This window comes from Anopheles darlingi, chromosome X (assembly GCF_943734745.1).
Source record: "Anopheles darlingi chromosome X, idAnoDarlMG_H_01, whole genome shotgun sequence".
Taxonomy (NCBI): domain Eukaryota; kingdom Metazoa; phylum Arthropoda; class Insecta; order Diptera; family Culicidae; genus Anopheles; species Anopheles darlingi.
The window spans coordinates 477,726-485,000 of NC_064873.1; the positions used below are offsets into that span (position 1 = coordinate 477,726).

General features: G+C 49.3%; 1 protein-coding gene across 1 annotated transcript in view; it reads left to right on the top strand.

Moving 5' to 3' along the window:
• The first annotated feature begins 6,026 nt into the window (after positions 1-6,026).
• The window catches only part of LOC125949306 (protein single-minded-like), an 8,196-nt gene continuing 6,947 nt past the window's right edge, over positions 6,027-7,275 (top strand). The window contains exon 1 of the mRNA XM_049676246.1: positions 6,027-6,569. The gene's annotated coding sequence lies outside the window, so the exon portion shown is untranslated. The remainder of the gene's footprint in view (positions 6,570-7,275) is intronic.

The following is a 7,275-nucleotide window of genomic DNA, read 5'->3' on the forward strand; positions in this document are numbered from 1 at the left end:
TGCTGCGCTGCTTACCAACCACCGGTATCGGTTTGCATACGTCAGCACAACGTCAGCGGCCCCGCTAAATTCTTCTCCTCCTTTTGCTTCACCAGCCTACCCCAGGGTCCTACCAGGCCCGTCTGGGAAAATGACGAAAATGTCACGAAACACCGGTGCTCTTGATGGAGGAGCGACTCCGAACGAGGACTGTCCTCATTAGTGTGTGCTTTGGCGCACTGTGCTGTCACTGCTGCTGGGCTGCCGGCACGTGGCACCGAAAGCCCCGCAAGGCACAAGGGCCCCCCTCCCGCGTGTGTATGAAGTGTGTAGTCAGCAGTTTACGTCACAAGGTGCGTTCACTTGACTAAAAGGTGTGTCCGAAGGGTGGACATGCTGCTGGCTCTGCAACTTCAGGTAGCCAGTGCGACCGCGACAGCACAGCACAGCACAGCAAGGCCCCGGAATCCGAATCTCAGCTCGATTGTTTCCTTTGTTCCTGCGTTACACCCCTTCCCCCTTCACCGCGTTATCCTTTTTCGTCATTGTCTGCCAATTAACTTGGGAATGGGCCCCAGAAACTGACGTACTTACACACCGTACTCCACACACACACACACAGCAGCAGCAGTAGCAGCAGGGGGTAGCAGGGTGTGACAGCAAAACACTCGAAGCGACCGGCGGCCCGGCGGACGGCCCGGCGTCACTCGACGCTTTTCTTCGCTGCGGTGCGCTGCGCTGCGTGTGTGTGTGCGTGCGCGCGCCCTCCAATTAAAACAAACAAGCGCCGAACCGTGCCGTGCCGAGCCGAGCAGTTTACAGAAGCAGTTCGGTGATGGAAAATCGCGGCGACACCCCTGACACCGTTGTTCCTTTTTGTTTTTTTGTTTTTTCGCCAGTCTCTCGAGCCCGCCAGCATCCGGTGTCGGTACCGGTTGTCGGTCGGTTTTGTTTTTGTTGTTAAAAGGGATTTCTACATCCGGATTCTCACACCAGTAGCACCCCCTTCGCAGCATCAGGGGCATGAGCATGAGTGTGCAATAATAGTATTACGATAATATTTTACTTCCGCCTCCGCCCTCCCCCACCTTCGGCCGGGAGCAGCCGGGATTGCGTCTTTCTTAAGGACCGATCAACGGTTCGAGTACTGGAACCGGCGATGCGGTGCGGTGCTGCGGTGCATTGTTTCCGGTGTTGTTGCTGGCGCGTGTTGCGGCACGCCTTGGGATCGCTTGGTATGTTTATTGAAATATTAATCGTCACCAGGCACCACCACCAGGCTTAGCAACCATCACATCCCGGTCATACGACCCGGGAAAGGGAACAGAGGGGTGCTTCACGCTCTCGTCCTTCCCCTCTCCCTGTACTAGGGGTGGCCGCAACAGACGCAAAGGCACGTAGCAGCAGCAATCGCTCGTGCCTTATCGCTCCTGTATGCCTCACGCTGCTTAGATGCACCCCCTGCCCCGCCCCGCCCCGCCTCGCACTGGGGATGCTGCAGGGTGGAAGGGTGGGGGCGGCAAATCCATTGAAGGGTGGCGACATCCGCTGTTATCCGGTAGTAGCGTATCATTCGTTTAGAACACTTTGTTTTCTCGCTTCCATTTTCTTCTCTCACTCTCTCTTTAGCTCTCTCTCTCCCTCTATCACACGGTGTCTTCACGTTGGTTTCAACGACGTAATGTGCCGAGTGATGGGTGTGTTGAGTGGAACTCAACACCGTTCCGATATAGTTGATTGGAGCTTTTTGGTGGCGTAAGTCCTGCGTGGCAATTTTCAAGGATTTCCGGTACTTTTCCCGAGAGCATCTTCCTCAGCACACACACACACATACACACACATTCACGCTAAGAAACTCTGGGGATTTCACTAAATGCATATTGGAGGATGGATCGGCGAACGATAAACAGTGCAAGGACATCCTTCCTCTCAAGAACACGCTGCTGTTATTAACGCCAAAGTGAATAGCTATTTCATGAAATCAGAGCTCCGCTGTCCATGAGACAATCGCTGGCGTGCATTGCCGCTACGGCTGCTGCAGCTATCGGATTGTTATTCGGACATAACTAAGCGGTCTACGATGCCATCTCATATAAAAGAATTGCTTGTTAGGATTTTTTTGTGACGAAACCATTCAACTTTATTTTTTAGCAAAGTTTCCTATGAAACTACAACTTTTCAAGAATATTTCGTCGTATTTTGAGAAAGATGTGTTTAAAGCTGCGTTCATGACAGCCGTCCTAGAATGGCGAGTGTGCAAAAATGTACTTTTTGCGGGGCCTATCGTAGCTGCTCCTGCTGCTGCATGTGAAATATACAAATCACAATTCTTTTGATAGATTATAAGTTTATTCAGGTAGCCCCGTTAAGTTTTATTGGAGATTTAGTTTCTTTTTATTACTCATAGGTTTTTTAAGTTGAGAAAGCGATGCTTTTTAACGGGTTTGCCTAAAAAAGGGAGTTTTAGATCATTTAAAAAAAACATTCAACCATTTTTACGAAACTCGACGGAGCTACCTGGTAAATAGTGAACAGAGGAAGTTCATATTGATCGGATCCGCAGTTTTTTTTTTTTTGCCAAGACGGGCATGCGTCTTTGAAAACGTAGGTTTTGGGGCAACCGCTTTAAAGTAACGAAATGAGAGGCGGGGATTTTTCAAAAATCAATATCTTTATCAGTTCTGCTTCGACTGTTCCAAAACTTTCATAGAATACTCTTGAAAGGATAAGCATACATGGAAAAATATAAAAATTAAATGTGGATAATGAAAATTGCCCGAATGAAATAAATAATCAGCACCATCAGGACTTGTTTCGTGTGCAATGTCCTTTTCATAATGACTATACGATTGAGTGTTTTTATTTAGTAATTGTCCAGATGAAGTACACAACAGCCAAGATAGTTTGCAAATAATAGATTATTTTAATCCCCAACTTGATTTGTTAAACAGCAAAGAAAGCTATATAAAACCTAATGAATCTATTGATGGGCTATGAAGGCGACAACATTAAACGCGTTTAAGGCAAGGTTAGAATATAAAACGATAGTAATATGAGATGAGAGACACAATAAACTAATCTTCAAACATGCCACTGCCCGATCACATGTTGCTAAATCGATAAAAATCATGTTTGAATAATATCTAATACTTAATACAGAATAATACTTCTTCTGAATATTACTTGTTTGTTTAGGGAAGAAATGATTTTGCCTCACGCCACGCTTCTCTTCGAATAAAACTATGAAGCTAACAAACAGAAATCTGGCCAGAAAATATCAGTTTTGCAATGAATAGACGGACAAAGGCTCAAAAATTGGTTTTAAAGAACAAAAATAGCACTTAGAAAATGATAGTAGTTCGTTAAATACTATGTTTCTCGCATTCTATTTGCGTTATTTTGTAAATTTATAATTTTGCCATGTTTGATTGCATTTTAATATTGAAAGAGTGACTTTGCTTGGAAAAGAAAAGGTCGTTAACATAACACTACTCCAATTCCAACAACTTATTTATTTACTCCACGCCTGCTATGACGCGTGATATATTGAATCGACGTATTTTGCTTGCCAGCTTTGCTCCGATTGATCCAAATGCGATTACATAATATTCCTTATCGATTCTTCTTTAGTGCAAAAAATGCGAAAAAAATTAAAATAAAATACGTGAACCACAGCACTTGGGTGCGCTACCGAATGAGTCGAATAAAGAACGGCTGAAGCTACTTACAAGATCTCCATAGTTACTTACAGGACATGGCGTTCGTTCCAACCTCTAGTACTTACAGAATTGTTCTTCGATTTTTGTTTAATTGTTCTTCGATTAACTTAGTTAACATAAATTTCGCTCATTGTACAATTCTAGCTCGGAGTCTAGTAACTCATTTAGGATAAAAAAGTAGACAATATGGGTCCATTCGCGGGGAAACTACTGCCCTGGAATGACGACAAGGGTTTTATAGCAACCGCCCGGTCACTATCCCTGTATCATAGACCATTATAGCATAGCCCGCCACCAAGCAGGGCGGAGCTATCGAGTGGACCACCGGCGAAGGAAAATGCCGACGTGATTTCCCGAAAATCTGCCCGTTCCCTCCCTTCATCAAACAGAAGATTCCAAGCTGGGGGTTGAGCGGGGAAGGATTATGAAACGCTGATGTTGTTTTGATTGGCTAGAATCCTGAGGGGGGGTGCAAAAAAGAAGAGAGGTGGGGGGAGGGGGGGGGGGAGATACAAACGGTTGGGATGTGCCGCGAATACACGAACGCGACAAAATTAACAACGCTCCGAGGTTCGACACACACACACACACTCTTTCTCTCTTTCTCTCTTTCTCTCTCTGTCACACATTCATGTCATACCTCATCCGGTAGGGCCCCGGGAAGATCATGCCTAAAGTGCGTTTGGGGCACCAGGATGCGAAGATTGAGGTCGAACCAAGCGCGCAATATAGTAACACTGTTCCAGCATGAGCAAGGGGTGTTGCTTTATGTGTGTTTTATGTGCCCACAACCAGCACTCCCATTAAAAATCCATCCCGATAACTGCACCACGGAGAGCACCGAGCACCGAGGACACGACGACAGCAATGAGATGAGAAGAAAGGGAAGGGGGGTAGGGGTTTCGTTTTCCAATTTACTGCCTCCAAAGTACACACACACACACACACACACACACACACACACACACACACACACACACACACACACACACACACACACAAAGTCTTCCTCTGGAGACTGCTCCTTTTCAGGCTGTTAAAATTGTTGCTTCTCGGCTACGGACTACGGACTCGTTGGGGGGGAGGCAAAGGGGGGGGGGGGGCATCTCATATCGTCACACCCCGCGCATAACCTCGCGCGCGTGATGCGTGTCGAATTTCCACCGAGACATTTATGTAGCGTTTAGCGTGGAGCGCGCGCGCGACCAATCGCCGAGCCCGTCCAACGACCGGCACCGATAGCGCACATCAGCGTTGTTGCAATTGTCGTTGTTGTTGTTGTTGCTGTTGTTGTACAGACACACGCAGCACACGGCAAGCGGTGATGGTAGCAACACGCAGACATGATAGTGAAGTTTTAACAAGTTTTGTTGTTAGATTTCCAAAACAACTTCAAATTTCCTTTTTATAGTCTAACTAACAAACGCACCAATACATGCGTGGTGTACATGTGTTGATTGATTTTGAGCGAATTTCCTCCTCCCCCCAAAGGTGTAGAGTTGGATAAGATGCCAAATGGAGATGCCGATTGGAACGAGAGTTTCGCTGGAGATCCCTTAACGCTTCTTGCAAACGTCTCTTCTGTTTTTACTGTTCCCCGTGGCCGTGGCATCTTCTTAACGGCCGTAAGTCGCTTGGGTTAAACGTTAAAAAGTGTTTCAAACTGTGTGTCTTCGCGTGGTGCCTTCGACGACGATGACGACGACGACGGGCGGCTTTGAGGTTTGTGCGACGCATAACGCGTATTTCCGCCGCAACTGGAGGCCTCCTGCCACGCTGCGGCTTCAGATTACAACACTATACTGTCCGCTCCCGCACCCTATACACCCTCGTCTCGTGTGAAACACCCACCACCTCCGTCGGCACACACACACACACAGGCGGAGGAGATACCGTTTTTCCCATTGTTTTATCCTTTTTCGAATGATGAACTGAACGATAGGGGAGGAAGGGGAGGGAGAGAGGGATGACTGTTAGAGAGAGAAAGGGAGAGGAGAGAGAGGAGAGAGATGAGAGAGATGGATAGAGAGAGAGAGAGAAAAAAAGGAGAAAAATCGAAGAGAGAGCGAGAACGAGCGAGTGCGGTTCCGATTGGGTCGTTTGCATCCTTGCTACCAATGGCAATGGCAGCGGCGGCTCTCGTCCGCTCCACCACCACCACCACCTCGTCTCTTTCTCGTCCTTTTCTGTTTTCGGGCGCATGCATGCACTTGCAAAGCGAGTGCAAGCGAGAAAGCGAAACGAAAACTCGCAACAAACGCAAACAATGCTCTCACGCTCGATTGAGTTCGGGTTCGGCCTGGCCCTGGCCCGGGCCCAGGCCCGGGCCCTGGCCTGGTACTGGCCTGGCTGGATGCTGCTGCTGCTGCTGCTGCGCGCATACACACGCACCCACACGCACGCACGCACGAACCGAGTGCGGTGCGGTTGACTTGGGCGGTTCGTCTCGGTTCGCTGGGAGTCGCGGGATCCGCGCCCCGGGGTCCGGGATCGCTCGCTCAGACGATCGGCAACGCCGCAGCGGAACAGGACACCGGAACCAACCAACGTCGGGCATCGTCGGGCAAATCCTCGAAACCGTCGGAATCGGAATACCCGGAACAGACAGACAGGCAGACGTTTTGAGGACAGAGGACATTCCTCGAGTTGCATCTCGGGAGGTAGTGAGGTGGGAAGGAGGTGGGGAGGGGTGTGCGCGATATTCAAGTGTTTGAGAGTGTGCAAGTAGCCCCAAAAGTGGTGCGCGCGCGTGTGTGTGTGTGTGTTAGCGAGCGAGATCTCCGATCAACAACAAGCAAACCAACAACAACAGCAACAAAACAACTACCAAAAGGTCCGGGAAAACTGGACCGGCCGAGGCTGCGGCAGCAGGTAAGCAATAAGTTTTGGGTCCGGGAGGGAGTGATTTAGGGGGTGGTGAGAAACCCCCGCAAACGGCGGCGTTGACGCATCGGAAAGGGATAAAGGGACATTCACGTTAACCTGCCCCGGAGGCATCCATTCAGGAACACCCTTGAGACCCCTTAAGCCTCGTAGAAACCTCGGAGGCTCTCTAAACACCTCCACAGGAACCGAACCGCAGTGATCAGGGCGGTGCATCGACTTGCGGTCCTTTCTTATGCTAATCGAGGGCGCGTTGTATGGCTCCTTGGAATGGAAGGAAGGCGTATGGTTGGGCCAAGCCCCCCTCGGGGCCACCGAATTCCGTAAACCCCTTACCGTCAACGGTCATCCAGCAGCGATCCAAGTAGTGTTTGTGTGTGTTTGACGCTTTTTTTCACGCGAATTTGTCACCGCCACACCCCACCCCCACCACTGACGCGCCCTCGACCTTCCCGGTTTTGCTGGATGACGTAGATGACAGTTTATGTTACAAGAGACGTCCAAGAAAACGGCACAACCCGCGAGCCGTTGTGAGCTTGTGCTTTTGTGTTGTGTGCAAGGGCCGGCAGAGGTGAAAGGGGGCAGAGGAAAACGGGGGTGCCGGTGCCGTATTTCGCGCGCATCGCCCGCTCGCTCGCTCGGTAAGCGCCAAGTGCGCAACCCAATCTCATTATCGATATTGGTCCCGCCCGAT